The 26890-nt window shown below is 36.1% G+C and overlaps 1 pseudogene; it reads right to left on the bottom strand.

The window, feature by feature from the left end:
• Positions 1-3398: 3398 nt before the first annotated feature.
• LOC118927642 (protein DEK-like) overlaps positions 3399-26890 on the bottom strand; it is a 129048-nt pseudogene continuing 105556 nt past the window's right edge.

Genomic DNA, 26890 nt, shown 5'->3' with positions numbered 1-26890 from the left:
TTCCAGTCACATACTGAAGGACATCTTGGTTACTTACAATTTTGGCAATTATGAATAAAGCTGCTACAAACACCCATATGCAAGTTCTTCTGTGAACATGTTTTTTACTCATATGGGTAAATACCAAGGAGTACAGCGTTGGGTAATATTCTATGACTATGTTTAGTTTTATAAACTGCCAAACTGTCCCCCAAAGTGGGTGTACCTTGCCATTTTGTATTCCTACCAGCAATGAATGAGAGTTCTTCTTGCTTCACATACTCGCCAGCATTCCCTGTGGTGAATGTTTTGGATTTTGGTCATTCTAACACGTTTATAGTATCCTATTTTTCTATTTATTTTTTTTTTCTTCTTGATTTTTAGAAACTCTACAACTTAGGGATATTAGCTCTGCTGTAACATGAATTGCAAATATGTTTTCCTGGTTTGTCACCATCACTTGTCTTTTGATTTTGCTTATAGTGTTATTGTTTTTGCTTTACAAAGCTTATTTTCAATTTTTCAAAATTATCCATTTTTCTTTTATTGCTTCTGAACACTGAGTCATGAGTCATGATTAGGAACTTCTTACCCTCTCCCAGGTAATAGAGGAATTTACTCATGACTTATTATAGTACTTCTATCATTTCCTTTCTTCCTTCTCTTTCTTCCTATCTACCTATCTAACTGTCTGCATTTAGATACCTAATTCATTTGGAGTTTATCCTGGTGTATGTTGTGAAGTATAGATCCAGTGATACCTTCCAAATGACTACTCACTTTTCTCAGTACCACTTAGTAATTTTTCATATACCCCCCACTGATTTGAGATACCATTTTTATCACATGACAAATTCACATGTGCACTAAGGTCAATTTCTGGATAGTTTCTTTTGTCTCATTGTTTTCCTGATATTGTACATTGCTTTTCCAGATACCACACAATTTTAAATATAGGCTTTTTATAATAATATTTCAATATTTTAGTTAGCATCCTTCATTTTTTCTTCTTTTTCAGGTTTTGTTGGTGTTTTTCCCTTGTTTATACTATTTGGCAATGCCTATGTAGATATATCTATAACTCAATACATTTACAGGGAAAGTTGGAGATTACCTATAATTTATATTTATTGATCACTCACTATATGCCAGGCATTTAACTAAGCACAAGAGCATCACACTTGAGGGAATGTACGGAAATTCAGCACAATCGGTATTTCTAGTTCACCAGATAGATACTCTTTAAGAATAGCTTATCTGTAATGTTTGATAAGAATGCTTGAGAGGTGACCAGTATGGAGGGCTTGTCCCACACTTCTGGTAATTAAAGAGAATTATGATAAAAGACATAAAATTTATATAGTCTTAACAATTTTTAAGTGTACAGTACAATGGTGTTAATTATATTCACATTATGATGCAATGGATCTCCAGAACTTTTCTGTCTTGCTTATTTTTCAATCTTAATTTTATAACCAACTTATTTGTATCTGAGGAAAAATTTATTGGCATTTTCTGGGAGACTGAAGCAAATTTATAAATTCATAAATAGGGAGAATTGGTACCTTTATGTTATGTTCAGTCTTCCTATCCTAAAATAGTTTGTCTTTTCATTCATTCACATGTGCTATTTTATATTTCAGAAATAATATAAAATTTTTCTCATTTAAGTTTATATACATTATCTCTGTTGACCTTATAACCATTTTTGTTTTCACTGTTGTTTGTTGCTATAAATTGAGTGTTTTCTCTCATTTATTTTTCAACTGGTTATTTTTGTGCATATGAAAGCTATTGATTTCTGTGTATTCATATTAGAGTTTTACTGCTAAATTTTCTTATTGTTTGTAGTGGTTTTTCCATTGATTCTCTTGGTTTTTTCAGATATTCAATTATGTCATCTACAAATACAGATACCTTCATTTCTTTTTTTGAATGCCTTATGCCTTTAATTGCTTTCTCTTACCTATTGCATCTTGTATCCAACTTTTGTCCAGTATTTTAGGGCTATTGGTTAGATATTATTATCATTTTCTACCATACATTTATTTAATTTTTATAAACTATTTCAGAAGAATTCTTATTTCAGGGCGTTTTAAACATTGTTTTTAAAATGTAATCATTTAAGTTTAGAAATTCCTGTCTAAGAACTACTTAGCAGCATTTTCCAAATTTGGATATATAGTATTTCCCCTATTATTTAGTTTGACTATTTTCTAATTTTCATTAACATTCTATTGGAGTAACAAATTACATAAGTTGGTTTTAAAATTACCAAATATAAGGGTTAAAATTCTTTTTATTTGTAGTTCAATTTTAGTTTGATAAAAGGACATCATTTACATGGTAACACATTTTTGTTATTTTTTTTGTTTTTTAGTTCTCACTTTGTTGTTTATTCCATTCATTTGCATTAACTATGGCACTCTCTAATGTCTTAATAATTTTATCAAAAACAAGTCAAACCTGTGAAAATATCTTTAACAGTTAACATGTATAATTTTTACATATTTCTGTCCTGTGGATGCAAAGATATTTTTTGCATATTATGGGCAAAACAATAAAAATCAGTTCATTGTGCTTGTACTCAAAGTTTTGATGTGCTGATTTTGGTCCATCCTTAACATAAAATGTATCTATTGTTGCAGAGTTAACACTAAAATTGCAAATTGATGACACTTCTGAGGCAAAGCAGAGAACTATCTGTTCTTTCAATGTTTTCTTCAATAAATTCTGACTATCAATGCTCCATCAGACCATCTGGCTGAACTCTGACATGTCATAGTTTATGCCTGTAAAGACACCTACCTATATGAGTTTAAGAATTGATCTGCACAGAAGAAATAAAAAACTTTATATACAATAAATTTGTTTCAAAAAATACAAAAATAACATCTGTCATTTCTGTCGTCCTGACAATTTGACATATACACACATGCAGAAGAAAATTTCTGATTTAGTCATCTGGACAGCTGAAACTTGTATATTTTTAATATGATTCACACACTGCCGCTGAGTTTTTACACTAACAGAGAGATGGGTATTCAAAATATTTCATATTCTTAATACTGCAATAGTCTCTGCATGTATCAATGCCAGTTATAATAGTTTCTGTTCTACTTGATTAAAAGTATGTCCGAAACAAGCTAACATGGAGTGAACTAAAAATTACAACAGTTCAAGAATCTATGACCCTCTATAAAGAAATCCAAAATGTACAAAATACAACTATAAAAGCAAGAAACAATTACGGTCATGCAAAATTTTAAGCTAAAAACTGCATAGAAGTGCAATTTAAAAAACAACAACTCATTTATGTAACACTCAAGATGAAAAGGTCAGGAGTAAGGTCTACCAACACAATGCTTGCAAAGATTTAGGAAAGGAAATACATTCTCTTTGCTGGGATAAAGGCATAAATCAGATCTTTAAATCTGTGGGAACTAGTCCCCTGTCTCCCGAAATTAGCACTCTAACAGTTGTTTTTAAGGACATCTTTTCTTTCCATTAAATCATAAGCAGGATAATTTTCATACAGCTTTTTGCAAATCTGCTTCATTGCGACTTCCTCCAAGTTAGCATTGGCCAATAATTTCCTTTCTGTTTCCTTTAACTCTTCATCTGTCGGAGGTTTCTTCAATTTCTTAAATGTTCATCATATGAACTATTTTCAGATTTATTTTCCTTTCAGAACTGTTTTGATTCTTCTTGGTAGTCCTGCTATCTGCCTTCTTAACATCAGAACTTTTTATAGATTTTTTTTTTTACCTTTCAAAATAGCTTTCTGTTTAGGTTTTTAGCTTAGATGTCTTTTTTGATGGTTGCTGCTTTTCACTTTCTTCATCATCTAAAGACGATTCCTTGTTTTTTTCATCTTCATCACTGCTAGATTATCTGACAGAATTTCAGGAATTTGATTCTCTTTGCTTTCCCTGCCATTTCAGAATTATTCTGTTCCTTTTGTGTTGTCTTTGCCAGAAGTTTTTAAAGATTTTTGTCAGTGGTTTACCAGAAGGCTTGGGATGCATTAGGAAATTCAAGATCCTCTTCACCAGTTCACTGTTTCTTCCTGATCTCTCCAAATCAAAACCTCCTAGGTGCTCTTGAACATGGCATTTCGAAAATTTTTCAACATTTCTTCCTTCTTTTTACATTGAATATTTTATTTTTCAAATGGAAAGCTAAGCATCTGATCCACATTCTTCTTTAATGAGGACACTGTACCTGATCTGTTGTAAAGCAGTTCGTGTAGATTTCTAAGTTCGTCCGTTTTCTTTTTACTCAGAAAGAAATGTATCCTGTCAGCTGCACAAAGTCTCTGCCCCTTTCTTTGTGCAGCGGTAAATGGCTCTTTGCAAAGAGGAGACTTGCATTTCCAACCTCTCTCCTTTCTCCTTTTCCCTCTTGCCTTCCGTGATGCCGCTCTTCTCTTGCTCCTGCCCCTCCCCGTCCTCAGCCTCGTCTTTCTCTTACTTTCCTCTCTCAGGTTGTGCATTTGGGGTTCCTTGCTGGACGTGCTGTGGGTGGCCGGGGGTGTGTGTGGGGTCCCTGTGCCTTGACAGCAGGGTCCGAGGGGGACATGCTGCCCGCCGCCGGGCCCAGCCTCCGTGACTCGGCTAGAGGAGGTACCGCGAGGCACCGGAGAGGACGTGTGGACCCCTCTCTGGGCCACTCCAGCAGGCTCTCAGCTCCCCAGGATCTGTTGTCTTGTTGACACCTGGTTTAAAGCCTAGTAGATAATAAACTGTTGTAACTATTTCATATGTGCTTTCTTTACGTAGTTGCTGATTATTGAGTACTGAGTTCTAGGTATAGCAGTAGTTCAAATTTTCCAAGAAATTTTTCCCCTCTAGTTTTTGTTCTACTTGAGCTCTTTTACAAGAAAAGTGTTCAAAAACCTATGCTATGAATATTCTTCCAAATATGTCATTTTTTTTGCTTTATTTTGATATGCTGAAGATATATCATTCTTGGCATATTGACTTAGGGTTTTTATTTCTTCCTGGTGAAATATTTTTGTTAATACCTGTTTATTAACATACTGTGAATCTCTTCATCCCTAAAAATACTTTTTGCCTTAAAGTAGAAGTTATTAATCCTGATTTCCATCATAATCACCTAGGGGACTTTTAAAAACATCCATGCCTAGAATCAACCTCCAGAAATTCTAAGTTAATTGGTGTAGATGAGGCATACTAGTAATTTTTAAAGGTGTCCCATATTATTCTAAAGTGCAACTAGATTTAGGAGCTACTAACTTAGTCTTTCTTCCCCCTTTTCTGATATTAATAGTTATATTTATTTTCATTTGGTTAATTTTCCCCAACTTATCAAAATGAAAATAAAACCTGGATAGTTTTTCCATGCGTTAACTTTCTTTTTCTGTCCTTTTCACTTTAACATTGTTTTTGTAAATTGCAAAGAGCTGCTTTTTTTTTTAATCACCATTTTGAAAATGTCTGCTTTTTTACACTGTCAAGTTTAGTCCAGTGTACTTTTATTGATATTGCTAATATTTCAGATTTATTTCTACTACCTTATTTAGTACTTTTACTGGACACATTTGTCTATGTCCCCTTTTACTCCATTCCAAATTTCTATCTTCTGAATTTATTGCACTTTTTAAATTTTGATTTTAATTAGTTTATAATTTTTCCTAGCTTTTTGAGTTACATTTTATAAATCAAAATTTTATATATTTATGGTATATAAGATATTGTTAACATTAAATATATTAACTGTAATTACAATATAGTTGTGAAGTGATTACCACAATCAAGCAAATTAACACATCCATCACCTCACATAGCTTTTTTTGAAGAGCATTGAAGATCTACTCCCTTAGCAGACGTCCAGTTCACAATATAGTATTATAACAACAATCACCATGCTGTACATTAGATCTTCAGAACTTACTCCTCTTGCATAACTGAAACTTTGTACCTTTTGACCAACATCTCCCCATTTCCCTCTCCCTTCAGCCCCTGGAAACCACCATTCTACTCTCTGCTTCTCTGAGTTGACTTTTTTGGATTCCACATGTGAGAACAGAAATCATTTGTCTTTTTCTGTCTGACTTATTTAACTTAGCATAATGTCTTCTAGGTTCATCCATGTTGTTGCAAATTCTCCCAAGAAAAAAGTCCTTCTTTTTGGGAGGCTGAATATGTATATATATCTCACATTTTCTTTATCCATTCATCTGTGAATGGACACTTAGGTTGATTCCCTATCTTGGCTATTACAAATAATTTTACAATGAACATGGGAGTGCAGATATCTCTTTGATATTCTGATTTCATTTCCTTTGGATATATATGCAGAAATGGAATTATTGGAGCATATGGTAGTTCTATGTTTAATTTTTTGAGAGAGCCTTCCGTTCTGCTTTCCATAATGGCTGCACCAAGTTACATTCCCACAGTAGTGTACTGGGTTCCCTTTTCTCTGCAGCCTCACCAACACTTGCTTTCTTTTGTTCTTTTTGATTTGTTCTTCCCTGATGATTAGTGATGAGCACTTTCTGTACATACACCTGTTGGCCATTTGTATGTCTTCTTTTGAGAAATATCTATTCAGGCCCTTGCTCATTTTCTCATCAGTGATTTGTTTTATTGCTATTGATTTATTTGGGTTTCTTATATATTTTGGATATTAACCCCTTATCACAAGTGTGGTTTGCAAGTACATTCTCCCATTCTTTTGGTTCTCTCTTCACTCTGTTGTTTCCTTTGCTGTAAAGAAGCTTTTAAGTTGGATATTGCAGTTTTGTTTTGTTTTGTTTTTTTAATTCCACCTTTCCCTCCAACCTGGTTTGGAAGTCATGCTCTCTATTTCCATTCTTTTAGTAATTACACTTGGAATTATTATATAATCTACTTAAAAGCCTAAAGTTAATTGAAATCCTAACCTCTTCCTGAACTATAGGAAAGCCTTAGAATACTTTAATTCCAATCATACTCTTGTACCTTACATCTAATTTTTGTCCAATATTTTAGGCTTGTATTATTTTGAACCCTAAAAATTAGATATTATTATTACTTTAGATTTATTATGTTATCAATATCCTGGCTCTCCATTCTTGTATCTCAGGCTTTTTATTTTATTTTATTTTTTAAGTATTTCTTATAGAAGTTCATTAAGTGAAGATCTTTTGAAGTGAAGGTCATTTCGTTCAGTTTTTGCTTGCCTGGAAAAAAATACTTTGCTTTTATTTTTTGTAGTGTACATAATTGTAGAATGATGGTTATTTTAAAAATACCTTGAAATATCCTAATATCTTATGGCTTCCATTGTGTCTATTGAAATGTCTGTTGTCAGCATAGTTATTATTTCTTTGAAGGCCAGCTGTCTTTTCTTTCTGGAGCTTTTAAGATCATCTCTTTATGTTTGCCACTGTTATTGTTTTCTAGTTTTACTTAGGTAGTATTTTAGAAGTTGTTCTGACTGTATCTTTGAATTTATATTTTTTAACAATTCTGGGAAATTCTTAACTATTATTTCTATATGTATTACCATTCCTTCTTTATTATCTCCTCTTGGAAGAAGAGTTAAATATAAATTAAAAACTTCATTTTGTACATCACTTTTTTCCTTGTTGCACTCATCAGACTCATTTTCCAGTTAACTAATTCTCTCTTCAGCTGTATCCAATTTCCCCTTCTACCTATCTGCTAAATTCATTATTTTAATGAGTATAGTTATAATTTCTTTATTAGTTGAAATTTTGGTGTATAATTATTCTATTTGTTACTTCCTCTAACTTTTTTTCTGTAATTTTTTCCTTTTTTGGACATGAGCCCATATTTACTAAAACTTTATCTGTGGAAATCCTGCATGCCCTGGATTGAGGATTTGCATTTGTTTCTTCTAGGCAGTCCAAAGATATTGCAGGCCTTAGGCAACTTTAATTTCTTATCTTAGGGTTTCCTAGATAAAACATTGTTCTAAGTCAAAGACAATGTGAGGTCTCTCTGTGGTTATGGATTCTTTACCTTTTGGTTGTTCTCTAAGAATATTCTTTTTTTTTTTTTCCTTAGGACATCAGCTAGGTAATCATTAGAATATTCATTATGTTATATATATATATATATATATATATATATATATATATATATATATATATATAGAATATATGTGTTTTCATCAGGAATTTTTCCTGGATATCTTACCTACCATTTTGCCAGAAACTTCCAGATAAACAATTTCACATGTTTAAAGTAATATTATTCAGTGAGTGTGCAGAATTATTAAGTAAGACAAAGGCTTTAGCATGTTTTTACTCTCTTCATTTTCATGTTAGGCTCTGTAAAACCCTGGTGGTTCTTATACATGCTAAAATTTGAGAATCGGTGGTATAAATGATGAAAAGGAGGATATAGGTGGTGGAATCTCCATGACTATTATTATCTCCCAAGACTTAATTCTGCAACAGCAAGAAGACAGGGAGAGGTAGGAGTAAAAACTTACACATCAGTACAGACAAATAGAAATGTGGCAAGTGAATTTGAATACCAAAATAGAATTATAAAATAGTTATATACCTTTTTTGAATAGGAAAGTCTGTGGCTATTACCCCAAAACAAAGAATTGTTATAGAATGTTTCTTGATGATATCAGATTAATGTATGGCTAAAAGTTAAAATACTTGGCATTTTATAAAGGAAACTAGAAACTAAACAGAAAACATTCTATTGCTCTCTTATAGTATTTTCAGCTGAAATCTTGAAGACCATGGTCAATTCTAATGTGTCTTAATAAAGATATGGTAGATTAGGATCCAATGACCCAAGTTATATTGTTGGTTCTTGGTGGTAAAAACTACCATATAAAGGATTATTGGAAACTTTAATCTAGCAAGTTAAAGCTGAAATTGGACATGACTAAATTTATCAATTAAACAATGGATAAGGTGACGTATAATCTTCATCAAACTGTGAAGGAATACTATGGCATTCTTTAAACTTTGAGTGAAGAAATTCATACAAATGAAAGTAGTTGTGAAAGATGTGTGAAACTTGTGGCAGTTGTAATGTAAATGAATTCAAGAATTATTTGAATGAATTATGAATGGCAGGATACAGGGTACTAGAAAAAGCTGGAATATGAATACGAGTATATGAATATGCTCTCTCTCCCACAAGTTTCAGCTTGGAGCCATTTTTGTAATAGAATAATAGATCGGATTGTTTAGTTTGATCGTTTCTATGTTTTGATGTTGAAGTGAGAGGATAAAATAGTATTTTGGAATAGATGTCAAGAAAAGCCATAATGTTGGGGCTTGAGTTAATTCTTAAAGAATCATTGAGAGGAAAGCTAGAGAGTGAAGGAGATAAGATATTTCAAGACAAATGGCAGACAGTGGGGGAAAAGGCAGGGAAACTGAATTTAGAACAGCCAGTTTGAGTAATAGGTCCTTGTTTCTGCATAAGCTGGGATGAAAACTTTCCTGAGAGCTGTGGTAATGTAGTGGCTCAGCAGATAGGCCCTAGACCAGTGCTGGGCAGTGGAAGTAAGAGTCCATTAAGACATTTCTAATAGCCACATAAAAAAAGCGAAAGGAAACAGGTGAAATTAATCATAATAATTTATTTTTACTGAATGTAATACAGTAGTCTCCCCGTATGTGTGGTTTGTTTTCTGCCATTTCAGTTACCTATGGTCAGCTGTGGTCTGGAAGCAGATAATCCTCCTCACATAGGATCAGAAGGTCAGTGGTAGAGTAATGCTATGTCACAATGCCTACATCATTCCCTCTTTTCTTCTCATCATGTTAGATTTTATCATCTAACATCATCACAAGGAGAAGGTGAGTATAGTACAATAAGATATTTTGAGAGAGACCACATTCACATAGCTTTCATTAAGTATATTATAATTGTTCTATTTTTAGTTATTGCTGTTAATCTCTTATTGTGCCCAATTCACAAATTAAACTTTATGATAAGTAAGGAAGTATAGGAAGAAACAGTATATATCCATTGGCACTATCCATTGGCAGGGGTTGTGGGGGGGGCTTGGAATGTATCCCTTGCAGATAAGAGGGGACTACTGTGTATCCAAAATACCATCTCAACATGTAGTCAATATAAAAAAGTGTCAATGATGTATTTTATACCCTTGTTTTCATACTAGGTTTTTCAGAATCTGATGTATAATTCACACTTACAGCACACATCAACTTGGAAGCTAAATTTTCTTCAGAAGTACTTGATCTGTATTTAGATTTCATAAGATTACAGTTGAAAAATTAAATCCACATATCCAGTAACAGAATTAAGTATTAGTCTTCAAAATTTAATAAAATTAAAAATTTAGTTTCTCTGTTGTATTAGTTAAATTTCAAATGCTCAGTGGGCACATATGGTTATTAGACAGTGAGCTCTAGAGTAAGATTCTCAAAACCTGCCTACACTTATTACTTTCTAGTTATTTGGGCATGTTCCCTAAAATTTCGGTTTTGGTTTCCTTATTTTTAAAATAGACCAAAAATATAATCTAGTTCCTAAGAATATTTTGAAGGTTAAATCAATAACCCATTAAATCAGATAACCTTAGGGCAGTGCCTTATACATAGTGTGTGCTCATTGTTGGTTATTATTTTGACAGTTAGGGAACTGGGTGTTGCAACCAGGCTGGGGTTGGAAAGAATGACAAAATCTGTCTTGAACATACTGACTTTGAGATAAAGATAGGAGAGCCCATGGATTAGAAGAAATAGATTAGGATTCTGGTGAAAGACTGGCCCAGAGAAAGCAAGGGGAAGAAAGAAAAAAGCAAAGCCTTGTGGACATTCTGATGCCTAATACAGCACTTAACTTCTCTTCTCTTTCCTACCAGACTTGAACTATTTAATGTCTCCTAGATGTGGTTAGTGCAATTGAGAAACTGAATTTCTAATTTCATTTGATTTTAAGTGCTTGGAATTGTGCCTGCTCACAGTAGGTGTTTAAGAAATGCCTGTTAAATGAACAAATTGGACCCATCAAGAGAATGAATGTGCCAAAGGCACAGAGAATTAAATATTTAAATACTTTAGAGAATTTTGGCCAATTACTACCTGATCACATGCTTTTTAAATAATCAGTTCAAATGAATAATTTGGCATACTCGCAGATGTGCCTATTGAAATGGATAAAACATCAATTTTGTTATAAAAGTTTGGTGCATTAGAGGCACTTTGAGATGTAAAAAATGAAATGTTTCCCAAAAGGGCACTATGTTTTAATTCAAATGAAACATTCTTGTTTCCTCTCATTATTTGCATTTTTTAAGGCAATCTCTATGCTTGTGAGAGTTTGGGGACTGTGAAGGTCATATGAAAGGTGGTATAAAAAGAAATTTCTACCATCTAGCAAATCTTTCTCCAGAGGCACACGTCAGAGAATTCTGTTAGCGGACGACAAGGAGGCCGTCTGGTCAACGTGACGTTGCTTCCCCATTTGGTGACACTTTTCTGTGGCATTCTTCAGGCTATCTCATTTGACACTTTCAAACAGCTGCCAAGTCCTCTCCTGCTGTCTATAAACGAGGCTGTCACTCACAGAGCGTTCCCCTTACCTTAGGGAAGGAGGTCAATGACTTTGGAAATGGAAAATAGAACAACTGTAAAAAAGACTTTTAATATCGGGAGAATTATTGGAGAATAATTGAATCAAATAAAATAAGAATATAAGTAGACCATATCACAAGCCACGTTTGTTAAAAGGCTTGAAGTTTTGTGTTACCTGGGAAGAGTAATAAAAAGAAATAAAATAGATTGAACGTGGTTACCCTTGAGAAGCTATTTCTGACTCTTTGGCAGGAATCCCCCGTGGCTGCTGATGCCCATATAGTGTGTTTCATTCCTAGTTTCTTTTCAACTTCAATTCTGCTTTACAAGTAAGACTTCTGATAGTTTTTTCCTCCCTCAGAGTATTTTTGATTTATCATTTAGTTTAGTGGTTAAAGAAATGAGACAAGCCGCAGCATCTGGGGAAATGCTGACATTTTTAGGCTTCTGATAGGTGGCCTTTTAAGGTCAAATTCTCTAGGAGGAATCAAGAGTATTTTGTTGGGGTGGGGGACAGTTCCCATTCAATCTGAATCAAAAGGTTGGAAACAGAAATTAGAAGCATAGAAAAGGACTTTTAAGAAAAAAACATAACCTCATATACATGTATACACAAATATGCAGCTGGCAGAAATGAGAATGTAGTACTTTCTCATTATTGTCATTAATAAACTTCTTAAATGCAAGGCAAAATGATAACGCATGGACCTTTTACAAAAGAATGGCCAATGTTCTTATAAAGGTCTTTCGATTTTATAGTTCTTAAACTGAATATTCTTTGATTCTATGAATCTCATACCATTATCATTATTATTAATTCAATAAATATTAATAAAGTCTTAGTATATTCAGAACACTGTCCTAGACACTAAGTTCAGAATGAAGAATGAGAAAGACATGGTTTACTACAGTCTACTAGGGGTAGGGATGTTATAGATGAGTGAGTACATTCACAGTTATAATCTGTAAAAAATTATAAAAAGAAGGAATAAGGGGGGATCTGGTCAGGAAATTGTATGATGTTTAATCTACAATACATAAGATAATTAGAAACTAGTCAGGTAAAGAGGATGGTGGATGGGACAGGGGGAAATTTGTTATGTAGCAATAGGTTAACCAATATGCCATTATACTATTTGTACTTATAGTAAAAGCTGGCTCTTATCTGGAAGGGGTTAAATATTTACAATTTATAATGATAATTTTAGAGGTCCTAGGCAGGGAAGACCATGATCTGCACTGGGAAGTGAAAGATCCATGTGACTATAGTTCATGTGTGAGGAGGGTGTGGCACTAGATGAGGCTCAAGAAGTAGGTAAGGAGTTGTGAGTCTGTTACTGAGTTTCCTAAGTGTCATCTTCTCAGATGATTTTTCTGGCTACCATGTGGGAGTATATTGGAGGGAAAAAATACTAAAGAGAGGGCTGCAAAATTACAGGTGAGAGAGGCAGCCTGTCCTAGGTTGGTGGCAGTCAACCCGATGGATGGGGATTCAGGACACATCCTGGAGGTCGTCGCTAGAGGACTTGTTGGCTTGAACATGGATAGAGGTTAAGGGAGAGGGAGAAATTGTGGATATACTGCAGTTGAGTTTCAGGCTTCAGTATTTAGGTGGATGAGGATGACTGGGAGAGTCATCTGGGAATGAAGATTCTGCTTTAGACATGTTAAGTGAGGAAGTTTTGTCTGATTGATTGTTTCTACTTTCTTAGTGAGGTCGCTGAAAATGATGATGTGAATAAAGGGGAGAAGACTGAGAGCCGGGTGCTGGGGTCTTCAGTAAATGAGGGGAAGAGGCCAGGAGGGCTGTGGATGTCAATAATAAATTTTACTGTGCATATATTTCTCTTCTTGCATATTTTGTTTCCACAATGTAGAAGATAAAATAGGCTGATTTCTTTCTCCATAGTTTCTCACCTGTCTAGTTCTGTTAGTAACATTGGGAGGCTCTTGGAAAATGTGTTCAGAGTGGATTTAGAAACACGGGTGGAATTGTTTACAGGTAGCACAGATGGAGGGCAGGAGGTAGAACCCACAATACTGGTCTGTTCCAATGAACCTTTGGAGGCCCCACCAGAGGGACCATGCACCAGAAGGAACTTGATGTGATTAGACTTAAGTACCTTGGTAGCAAAGGCAAAAACAGTTTACCTGGGAAGTTATCCTAATTTAAAGTGTTATATCTTATTCAATCAGAGTAGCAAAAAACTGCTAATAAAATCTTTAGAAATTGCATAAGTACTGTGATATTTCATTTTCTTCTCTTTAAATGTAGAAATGTAAATCAAATTCTACCTAAGCAGCATAATTACAATTTGAGTTTTAAGTTGTGCAGCCTGAGAATTCATTATAAATATTTAACAGTTCCCAGATAAGCAGCTTTTAGAGTAGAAGGGCATAAATGGTGTATTATTTATTTATTACCATGTAGCAAACTTCCCCCTCACCTGGTGGCTTAAACAAATGTATTATCTCACTGTTTCTTTGGGGCAGGAGTTCAGCAGTGGCTCGGCTGAATGGTCGTGGCTAATGGTCTCTGATGGGGCCGCAGTCTCATCTGAAAGCTCATCTAGGGGAGGATCTGCTTCTAGGTTCACTCATGTGATTGTTAGCAGGCCTCAGTTCCTCGACAGATGGACCTCTCCAGAGACTGCCTGGAAGTCATCGTATCATACAGCTAGCTTTCCCCAGAACGAGTGGTGGGAAAGAGAGGGGGATGTAAATACCAGGAGGCAGGGATCATCGGTGGCCATCATGGAGGCTGACCATCTCAGATGGTCTGTTAGGTTTCCATAATATACAATATCTTTATCACTTGGCTGTGTGACCTTGGAAAAATTAGCTAACAGTTTTTAGATGTAATTTTCTCATCTGGTAGGTCTCTATCAACCTATTCCTTCTCTAAAAAAAATTATCAGTCTGTTCACTAAACCTTGTTTGCAAAGATGGTTAACAAATGAAATTTCAGTTTTCATCTACTTTCTTAATTACTGTATTTTTCACTGTTGCCATCAACACCACCATTGGCAATATTATAGGAGATTTATACACACACACACACACACATATATAATACTAGTCAATTAGCTACAGAGAGGAGTTTCCAAAGTTTGTGAAAATATTATAAAATAGAAGATTCAAATAGATATTTGAGAACAGCTAGTATAGAATCAGTCATATTCAGGCTACTCATTACCTTTTTAAAAAATAACAGCTTTATATCTCAATAATTCACATGCCATGTGATTTACCCATTGAAAATGTACAATTTAATTATTTTTAGTATGTTCACAGAGTTGTGCAACTGTCATCACAATCAATTTTGAAATGTTTTCATCTTCCAAAAAGAAACCTCATAACCGTTAGCAATCACACATCATCTACCACCCTCTAGTCATAGATAACCAGTAATCTACTTTCTGTTTTTATAGATATGCCTATTCTGGACATTTCTAAATTGAATCATACAATTGGTGTTCTTTTGTAACAATTTTCTTTCAGTATGTTTTCAAGATTCATCCATTTTGTAGTATCAATATTTAATTCTTTTTATTGCTGAATAATATTCCATTCCATAAATATACCACATTTTACTGATCCATTCAACAGCTGATAGACATGTGGGTTGTTTCCACTTTTTGGCTGTTATGAATAATGCTACTATGAACATTCATGTTCAAATTTTTGTGTGGACATATGTTTTCATTTCTTCTGGGTATATACTTAGGAGTAAAATTGCTGGTTCATATGGTAGCTCTATGTTTAGCAATTTGAGGATCTGCCAAACTGTTTTCTAAAGCAGCTGCATCATTTTGCATCCTCCCAGCAATACATGAGGGTTCCAGTTTCTCTGTATCCTGGCCAACTGTTTTTGTCTGTCATTTTTATTAGTTATTTTGGTGGATGTGAAGTGGTATCTCACTGCATTTTCTTAATGCCTAATAATGTTGAGCATCTTTTCATGGGCTTGTCATCATTTGTACATTTTCTTTAGAGAAATGTCTATTGAAATCCTTTACCCACTTTTAGATTGGGTTATTTGTATTTTCATTATTCAGTTGTAAGAGTTATTTATATATCTTTGATTAAAGTCCCGTATAAGATTTGATGTCTTATGATGGAATAGGGCATAAAATTAAGGTTCAGTATTATGTGCTCCCTTGACATCTGGAAACCTTGGGAGGGCCCTGAATGACCTAATTTCTAGTCTCCAACTCCCCACTCTGCTTCCTGTGTGAGGTCCGGTAACCAAACAGCTCTCCTCATCAAAGGGATCAAATGTAGTTCCTGTTTATTCTTGAGTAGCAGGTTTCAACCTCCTGCTAAATGATGGGATTATTTAAATAAGCCAACCACACCTTTTCGCAACCAGGGAGCATCCTGCCCTCTTGATACTATGAGGTGGCCTCTGCGCTCCTAGTGTTCTGCTATGTTCCTGAGTGCAGCAGCCACACGGCCCTGCCTGCCATGGTACCCTCCTGGGCTGGGAGTCGATGGGACTAACAAACTGCTGTTGATTTCATCTGCTTCATGTGGGAGTCCAGCCATCTCCATGACTTTGGGACAGGAATGCTTCCTTCACCAATGAGGTGAAGAGGAAGAAATCAAAGCATATATATGATGTGTAAATATTTCTTCCTTTCCTGTGTATCATCCTTCACGTTCTTGATGGTATCATTTGGAGGACAAAGTTTTTAATTTGATGAATCCTATTTATTGCTTTGTTTTGTTTTGGTCACTTATGCTTTTTGGTGCCGTATCTAAGAAGGCTTTACTTAACCCAAGGTCACAAAGATTTACTCCTATGTTTTCTTATAAGAGTTTTCAGTTTTAGCTCTTATACTGAAATCTATGCTCCATTTGGAGTAAATTTTTGTATGTGGTAGAAGGAAGGGTTCCAACTTCATTCTTTTGCATGTAGATATCTAGTTGTTCAGCACCATTTGCTGAAAAGTGTATTTTTCCCCATTGAATGATCTTGGCATTACTGTCAAAATTTGCTTATTATCTAGTAGTTTTTCTTTACTTGGAGAGGTTTCCATTTTTGAGTCCCACATCCTCAGTGTAGGGTCAAACCTCAGGTTGACAGCCTCTCTTGCAGCTATAATGTAGCATGTGTCTTAGGGCTCAGCCATCAGATACACCCAGGAGAGACTGACAGAGAAGGGAGGGCTATGATCAAACAGGCCTGCCTGCAGCCTCGGGCTTGCAGGTGCAGTAGCAGCAGTGGGCCACATGGCTTCCTCTAGGCTCCGGAGGAGCCAGAGCAGTGGTGGTGGTTCTTTAGCAGGCCAGCTGCACCATGGTTTTTGACATTATACCCAAGCTCCATCTTTGGGCCTTGTGCTCTAGGCCAACTTGGCCAACACTTCTAAACATCTACAGATTATTATACGTTTTTATGCTTTATCAGCCAGTGTCAACTTCTGTTGCTTACAACCAAGAGCCTGACCGATATACATACTAAGGAGAAACAAAGTAGAATTCCAGTTCATTAGCTGCACTTTATTTTTACATGGGACATTGATCTGACAATTCCTACTCTCAGATAGAGATGTAGAAGACTTCTTACAAATAATAGTATCTGTTTTAGGTCAGTCACATGCAGCCCTGAGTGTTCTGTCCATTGCTAAATTAAACACAAACAGTAGACTGGTTCCCCAATCCAAAATTGCATAGATACTCCATACTTTCTTCTCTAACCATCTCTGTTCCATTCTTTTCCTTCTCCTGATTCTTGGCTCTATTCCATAGTTACACCTGTATGATCTACTCCCTGGTGACTTGCATCTCACCCATGAGGAAGGGGACCCAGAGAGATCTCTCTGACTCATCACACCTGACTTAGACTGCTGATTAACCCCTTAGGACCTAATCCCTTGCTCCAGATAGCTTGACAGGTTAAAGGTTGGACCTGCCTAGCTCAGCTTAATCCATTTTACTCCATTTCTCTTGGTTCACAAGGTATGCCAGTTGCTACACGGAGAAGTGAAAAGTTGTATTTTTTAATGATCTGGAGGAGATAGAACATTTACATTTGAGGGGAGATAGCAGGCCTAATGAAAGGGGGTGGGAGAGAGCAGTAAGGCACCTGTCACTTACGGGTCCCGTTTCCTCTATTCTCCTTGAGAAGGACCCCCTAGTTCTACTCCAACTCCTTTTTTCTAGAAAATGTATTCAGGAAACTAGACAAACAGCTTCATTTCTTCACGGGGTTGCAAATCCTAAAGAAGCAGAGCTTACCAGTTGTTAATGGAGTCGCAGGTTTGACCTTTGTTATGTTCTGTGAGGGGATTGGACTAAATATATGTCATCAGAATCCTCTGTTCTCTAGAAATTCCATAGTTCATATTTTGTATTTCTCTCTACTACAAAATTCTCATTTCAGGGCTCTGGAGCCACCTATCCTGGCAGTATTGATAGCTGATAGCTGTAAGGAATGGTCTGGGAATGAGTGGGGGTGGGGGTGGGTGGAGGAGGAGAGAGATTTCTCCAGGGATCTCATGAAGCCTCCAGGACCGTCCTCTTTAGCTGCCATAGTGGTGTCTGGGTAATGCAATACTGATGGTTCCTTATATGGAGATGTATTGCACATTCCCTATCTATTCTGGAGAATTGAATTCTACTGTCATTTTCTTTTCACTTCATAGACAGTCAGCTTAAATCTTTGCCTATGTTGTTAAAAACTGGAATCAGTGTGAACAGTTTGTCATTGGGAAAAGTTAGACATTTTTGAGTGCGTGAACCAAGAAAAATAGATTGGTCGAAGTAATGTGAAATGGTCTATCAAAGTCATTATGTTTGATAGGTTTTTCTAAGGCATTAACCTCAGAGGTGTCTTCGAGAGATGCTTTCAAGAAACAGCACTCTTATGAAAGAAGGCAGAAGCGTCAGTGGGCTAACAGATAGGCTAGGAACTGGAGGGACCTCATTTCAAATTCCATTTCCCTACTGAATCTCCGAGGTACAGTAGCAGTCACTTAGGACATCCCTGCTTCAGTTTTGCCATCTGTAAATGGGAACAATAGCCTCTTACATAGTTTAATAGCTTATAGTTTCTTCGTATTATAGAAGTACATATATTCAGGAAAAAAATGCAGATTGGCAAGAAGAACGCAAATACATCCTCAATCCTCCTTTCCCAGCCCAGAGGAAGTGATTAATTATCTTTGGTGTGTGTCCTTTGAGATCTCTGGATTATCTTCTTTGCATCCTAAATTTCAAGAGCCATCCTTTAGCAATGACTGATGAACATTGAAAATTCCATCAAATTTCACTACATTTCAGTCTAGTACTCCTCCCTTTCTTTCTGAAGTAAGTTAAGTTCAATAAAACCAAAAGATCAGAAAAACTAGTATAAGAAATAGAGTTTATGTTACATCACAAAACTGTTCATTTGTTCCATACAAAGTAGGTAAAATGTCAAAACTTTGTGTATATAATTAGGGCAACCATAATGGCAAATATTGATCTTGTAGGACCTTGTGAATGGCTGTAAAGGGCTCTCAGTCAGCAGTGGATGGGAGAACACCACTTGCTAATGGGACAACCCAGGAAGGAGTAGAACAAGAGCCTCTGTTGATGGAAAAACCCTCGTAAGCTGGGTTCAAGGACTGGGAGAGACTGAGCTCTGTGTGGTGCTGCATAAGCCAGCCAGTGATGACCGTGGTGACCCAGTGGCCACTCCAGGGCTGGTCAATCCATTTAAGCCTGTATTGTCTTCATAGGGTACACTACCTCCTAGTGTGCCCAGGGACTTAAGAGGGCCCCTCTAGATCAGTTTGGTTGTAAGGGTCTTTGAAGACAGAGGGGAGGGTTCTTCATTATCACTACCTAAGAGAGGGGAGGGAGAGACCGAGCCTGTGTCTCTGAGGTGGCTCCTCTCCGTTGCACTGACCGACTGCCCACCGATGGGGAGTTGCCTGGAGGAAGCATGGGAGGGAAATTTTACATAGAATACCTCCTTGTGCATTTGAGTTTTATGCCATGTACAAGGATCAGCTATTCCAAACACAAACATAATGTAACATGATGAAAAATTTAAAAATACAAGTGGCAATAAAAGAAATAAAAATAAAAAAATAAAAAATCTGGCATTTCATGTGGAGGTTAAATTGCTATGTAGGATTTTTAAATCCTGTATGCAATTTAGTTCTCTTAGTTCTCAAAAGAATACGACAAAATATTTACATGTGGAAAATGCTACTTCCTATAATATCCCAGATTCATAAAGAAATTCCAGAGATGTCACTTTTATAGTAGGTTGTATTCCAGTATAGGTGCTGTGGCCATGGGACTCATCACTCTAACTAAATCCACCAAGGAGTACAGAAGGGGGTCTGCCAAGTCAGTTATGAACTAAGCCTTCGTCCTTTGAGTAAAATGTGTTCTGTGTCATCTTCACAACAGACAAGTTTTCTAATCAAACAATGTTTTGTTATTTTTTAAATGTCTAATGAGTTTTTGGGCTAATGGGCAATTTTTGAGACTCTTGAGAGATAGCTTGTCTCTTGATTCATGAGGCTATGCACACAATAACCTTTGGAATGTCACTTACTACACAAATACGTAATTTATGTAATCTTTTTGTATGATTTGAATGCATGCAACTAATAGTACTAGGTTGGAGTCTGTAGTTCTTTCACATAGTAGGTTACACTATTACTTAACAAGGCCTTAATGTGACTACAATAAATAGTCTGCATTCATCTGACAACCTATATTTATTTTCCAAATATTTTGCATTTTACTTTTAATTTGGGCAGGGAATGAACTTGCTTTCTAGGAAACACATTTAACATAGACTATATTATTATAGACTATTTATATAGTTTGTATTATAATATTGTAACAGACTATTAACTTTTCTTTGTTTAGAAACTTACTTTATAGCTCTGGGCAAGTAAACATTTTGAATTTTCTACCTCCCTATTAATTACTGAGATATCGTGAAGATTATCCAGAAGTTCATAACTAAAAAACATATCAGATAAAATGGTTTTCATATTAATAACCAAGCCCAGATGTAAGCATACATTTGTTGCATAATCTTTTTCTATACACATGCCTTTCCAATACTAACAATAACTTGGTTTTGTGTGTTTCTGAAATCTTTTTTGATCTCTTTCTATTCATTATTACTGTGCCCCTCTTGCCCCAGCATTCGGTCTCTGTGTTCTTGCCTTTTGTTCTAGTCTCCTCTGGGCCAAAGACATCGACCAGAGGCTTATCAACACATATCCCTGGTTAAACCTCAGTACCATTAGAGGAAACCGTTTTCAACACTCGTGATTTCTGCTTTTCTCTCCAAACTGTGTGAGGCTGATTCAATTATTCACTTGACATCTATGTTCTTAAAACAATAGCACTTTCACTTGGATGCAGAAATCAAAATTTCCCCCTTATTTTACTTTTTTCTGAGCTATGTTTATGGTGGATAATGGCAAACATACAGTAAAAATGCCTAAATATACAGCTTAATAAAATATTATAAGGCAAAAGAGTATTTAACTATCACCCAGGTAAATAAATAGAACATTGCCAGGACCCCAGACTCCTCCTATGTGTTCTTTCCCAGTCACATCTCCTTCCCTTCCCACAAATTAACCACTCTCCTGACTTGTATGGAAATTACTTCCTTCCGTTTCTCTATTTTTTCCCACCTATGTATGCATTCTTTCAAACTTCAGTTTGTCTATTTTTAAACTTTATATGAATGTAGTTTGTAAGCCTCTTGGGTCTGGCTTTTTAAAAAAATTTTTTATTTAGGTGTTATTGATACACACTCTTATGAATGTTTCACATGAAAAAACAATGTGGTTACTACATTCACCCATATTATCAAGTCCCCCCCAATATCCCACTGCAGTCATTGTCCATCAGTGCAGTAAGATGCCACACAGTCACTGTTTGTCTTCTCTGTGCTACACTGTTCTCCCTGTGACCCCCCAACACCATGTGTACTAAACATAATATTGGGTCTGGCTTTGTATGGGTCAGGTTTCTGGCAGGAAACAAGTAGCATATTCAAAAGGAGGATTTTCAAGTTTCATAAAGAGACTATATACAAGCTGTGTGCAAGGTAGAAGGAAACTGACAAGGGATGTTGCAGTACGCCGGGGTCACTGATAGTGGGGATGTAGGGATCCTTTATACCCCAGGCCAACTTCATTGGCAAGCAGGTATAGGATCCCCGTGCTTCCTACTGCTAGGAGAGGGCTGCTCAGTAGCCATGTGGCCTGCAGCAGAGGAATGTAGCCACTGCCACCCAGCCCTGGCAGAGGTCCAAAGATACAAATATGCTGACCTTTCTCCTCCTGCCTTCTCATTGGCGTCTGAGTGGTACGATCTGAGCAGAAACCTAAGTCATGTAGCCCACTTGAAGAAATCTGTACTGGCTGGGCTCTTAGACACAGAGATGGGCACAGAACAGCGAAGCACAGATCTGGTGGGGCAAATGGAGTGTGTGTCCAGAACAGGCTTCTTTTGCTTAACTGTATTTTGAGACAGTTATTCAAATTGTTATATATATCTGTATTTTTTGTTGTTGTTGCTGTATAGTGCTCCATTATGGGAATATATTATTACTTATCCATTTTATTGTCAATGGACATTTGGGTTATATCATGTCTTTGGCTATCCTAACATGTCTGTGTATTGAGGCATGTAAGTATGTTTTCTATTGGGTGTATAACAAGGAGCAGATTGCTGGAAAATATGTATATATTCAGCTTCAGTAAACAATGCCAAAGTGCTTTCCAGAGTTGTTGCAATGATTTACACTCCCTCCAGCACTTAATGAAGAGTTCTGTTGTTCCACAGAGTTGCAAATCTTAGGTATTATCAATCTTTTTAATTTTAGCCATACTGGTGTATGGTGTAGTGTTATTCAATTTGCATTTTTTACATTAATAATAAGGTCACCGATTTTATACTTTCACTGGCTATTTGGAAAGTCTTTATGTTTTAGCTTCTTGTCCAATTTTATTTTCTTCTCTACCAATAACTTTTTCTGTAATTCTTTCTCTTTGAAGATTAACATAAAGACATTTCTCCTGAAAGTTTCCTAATATGAATATTTTTACTCAGTAATATGGAAACCCATTCAACATAATTTCTATATATATATGTTCAAAAAGCCTGTTCAGAGATTCATTTTCCTCTTAGAAGTACTGCAATATGTTTTGTTTATGTTTTAGTATACTACAATTCGCTTTTAAAGTATTTTATGACTTCTTACTCTTGTTTTTGAGGTTTGGATCTTGCCCATTTTACACTGCATTGTCTGTTTTTCCTTATTTTTTTATATGTAGGAAGGTTTTAGAGATTTTGGAGGCCTTCCTCCAAATATATTGATCTTCCTACTTTATGGTTTGTTCTTCCCTTGTCTTAATCATGTATTTTTTATGGCTAAAAGCATTTACACTTATTAAGCCTAATTTATCCATGTTTTCTTTTATAGTTAGTGCTTACATGTTCTATATAAAAACTAATTCTCTCTTAATTTATTTAGTTTCTTTTTTCCGGTTTCTCTTAATAGTGTTTTATAGGTTTCTGTGTAGAAGACTCCCATGTCTTTTATTATTTTTTCCTAGGTATTTTATATTTCTGACACTATCACAAATAGTGTCTTTTTAAAAGTTCATTTTCTGTTTCTTGCTGTTATACAGAGAAGCAAAATTAATTTTTATATATTGAATATAGCAACTTGTTTTCCAATCAGGAAAACAAAAACTATTCTAAGTATTTTTACAGAAGGAATTTAATAAAAGGGGTTGTGTAACACAAATGATAGACGAATTGAGAATCAAAAGAGGAGAAGTAATGGGGAATCCAAATTATAAAAGAGCAGTAAGTTCCTTCCACTTCCAGGGGGCAGGAATAACAGAGGCAGTATTACTGAAGCCCAGAGACCAGCATCATTCAGCAGAAACAGAACCCCAGAAAGCTCAAGACGAAGCAGGGGCTAGAAAGAATCAGGAGTTACTTGAGATGCCATAGGAGGGAGGGAGGGAGAGAGAGAAATACCCTGGATTTTTTTCCTGCCTCTACTAATATTCAGCCAGTGCCCTTTTTGGCTGAATTTATGCAGAAGCCAAGAGGGCTGAAGAGATTGCAAAATTGTGTTCCTTTCAATACTGTTCAGGTCAGGGGGCAAATGGGATAAATCTGAGATGAAGAGATAGCTGAACAGCTTATGTGTTACTTATTCTGATAATTTCTCCTTCTTTGAATATATACAACCATATCTCCCACTATTAATGACAGTTTTATTATTTCTTTTTCAATCCTTGCAACTTCCATTTTTCTCGCTTTACTGCACTGCTAGATGCAGGCTGATTTATAGGCTCCAGAGATGACCAGTACATTCTGAGCTGCCCTGAAGTCTTCCTGGATCTATCTGCAGGCTCTTCGTGGCCAGTTCAAGCCTGTCTGAGAGGTCTTACTCTGCCTACCTTATTTTTAGAATTATAGACTCATAGAATTTTAGAGCTGGAAGGGATATGAGGACATCTAGTCCAGGAGGTGGCAACTATAGCCCTTGGGCCAAAACTGGCCTGCTACTTGTTTTTGTATATGAATTTTGATTGGGACGTAGGCATACTTCTTTGATTACATAATATCTGTGGTTGCTTTTATGCTACAATGCAATGAATGGCACAGGTGAGTAGCTGGACAAAGACCATGTGGCCCTCAAAGCCCAAAATATCTATTATTTGACTCTTACAGAACAAGTTTGCCAACCCTGATCTAGTCCATCCTCTTCATTTGACAGATGAGAAAACTGGTCACGGCCCAGTCACACAGCTGTTAGCGGCAGAATGTGGGTTGGATCACAGACCTCCAGATACCTAGTATTTTTCTCACTGTGCCATATAATTAAAAGCTTCTCCTTGATCCAGTGTGAAAGTCTGTGTCCTAAGATGGGACTTATCCTGGACAGGACGGAAGTCCTAAAATGGAGATGGCCAGGGGCCGGCCAGTCAGATGAGAGGCCTGCACAGACACGGGGGGCATGACTCTCTCGTCTGTCACGGCCTTTCTCTCTATCATGGAAAAGACCCTGACAATAATAGCTCTCTTTGTCCTTGAGCAATAAAGGGGAAAGACAACAAAGAATGAGACTCCTCCCTTCTTATCCATAGCCCTTTCCCCCACATGCTGTACCTAGCAGTATGATGTTAGATTATGTTTATTGAAAATACTAGACAATTTAAATTTGTCATTTTCAATTTGGAAATATTGGGAGTGTTACTGTTTACGTGAAAGCTAGTATTTTCAAAGGACCTTGATTTATTATTTACCATCCTTGTTGCCATTATTTACAACTCCCTAGGTACTGAAAACATTCAATTAAATTTTCAAGCAGCAGTTTTTGGTAATAAATATAGGGAGAATTTCTATTGAAAAAAGAATGACCTCAAATTAACTTTTCTCAGTATTGAGGCCTCAGCTTTCTTCTCTTTGAAAAGGAATAAGCAATTGCTAAAGAAAATGTTAAATTATCTTACAGTGTTTATTCCTCGCACTCCGTACGCCGTGCTCTTACCGCTTCTCATAAAGCCTGGAGTCTTCAGATGGAAAGAGGACTTCTGGGCTTCAGGTTTGCCCTGGTCTTCATGTCCACCAACTTAACACCCACCTGCTTTGTTTTGGGTGTTAAGTGAGTATTTACTCAACTAGATAGTGCCACAAATGAGGACCTTTAGTAAGAGCTATAAAGAACTTAATTTGGTTTCTATTAACCTAATCTTGTCATTATTCTTTTACTACTCCATAGGATAATTCTCTTTTTAAAGTTCACTTTCAGGATGTCCAGCTTTGATATCTTTAAAAGCTATGACTTCAGCTGGACAATTTTAGAGCCAAATTATTTTATTTTCAAATTATTTATTTATTCAGTAACAAGAACTTTTTTTCCCTGAGTACTCCCTTTTAGCTTTGATGATGTAACTTTCTTTCCCCTAGACAAACCAGGAAGAGACATTTTAGTAATATGGAGGTAGGTACAGATGTACCTGTATGGTTTACGAACCTTGCGTTACATGGTTTCATCATCCTCTGAACCATTTCCCTCAGTTTACCTCTTGAGGAAGCTGTAAGAAGAGGCAGTCTGTGTTGTCTGCCATGTTACTATTTTCTAAACTGTAGAACTAGCAGTTCCACATTATGCAACCCCAGTATGAGAAATTTCTTTCCGGATACATCTCTTTGGGCAAGGGAAATCAAAGCAAAAATAAACAAGTAGGACTACATCAAACTAAATATCTGCACAGCAAAGGAAACCCTCAACAAAACAAAAAGGCAACCTTCTCTAAGATTATATTTAAAAATGATATATCTAAAAAGGGGCTAATATCCAAAATATATAAATAACTCATACAATTCCACACCCAAAAAATGAATAGTCCAATTAAAAAGTGGTCAGAAGACCTAAATAAACATTTTTCCAAAGAAGACAAATGGATGGCCAACAGGCACATGAAAACATGCTCAACATCACTATTCATCAGGGAAATGCAATTCAAAACCACATGAGATATCACCTTACATCAGTTAGGATGGCTGGTATCAAAAACACAGGAATAACAAATGTTGGCCAAAGATGCAGAGAAACTGGAACCCTCCTATGTTGTTGGTGAGAATGTAAACTGGTGCAGCCAGTGGAAACTGTGGAAAGCAGTATGGAGGCTCCTCAAAAAACTAAACATAGAAATGCTATGCAATTTGAGAATATATTTGTAAATGACATATCCAACAAAGGGTTAACATCCAAAATATATAAAGAACTTACATATCTCAACACCCAAAAAACAAATAACCCAATTGAAAAATGGGCGGAGAATATGAACAATTCTCTAAAGAAGAAATTCAGATGGCCAACAGGCTCATGAAAAGATGCTCCACATCACTAATCATCAGGGAAATGCAAATTAAAACTACAATGAGATATCACCTCACACCAGTTAAGATGGCCAACATCCAAAAGACAAGCAGCAACAAATGCTGGCGAGGATGTGGAGAAAGGGGAACCCTCCTACACTGCTGGTGGGAATGCAAACTAGTTCAACCATTGTGGAAAGGAGTATGGAGGTTCCTCAAAAAACTAAAAATAGAAATGCCATTTGACGTGGGAATTCTACTCCTAGGAATTTACCCAAGGAATACAAGTTCTCAGATTCAAAAAGACATATGTGCCCCTATTTTCACTGCAGCACTATTTACAATAACCAAGGTATAAAAGCAAACTAAGTGTCCATCAATAGATGAATGGATAAAGAAGATGTGGTACATATACACAATGGAATACTATTCAGCCATAAGAAACAAACAAATCCTATCATTTGCAACAACATGGAT

Source organism: Manis pentadactyla, chromosome 16 (assembly GCF_030020395.1).
Source record: "Manis pentadactyla isolate mManPen7 chromosome 16, mManPen7.hap1, whole genome shotgun sequence".
Classification (NCBI taxonomy): domain Eukaryota; kingdom Metazoa; phylum Chordata; class Mammalia; order Pholidota; family Manidae; genus Manis; species Manis pentadactyla.
Note: the sequence above shows the minus strand (reverse complement) of the source record. Positions and strands in the feature narration are given on the sequence as shown.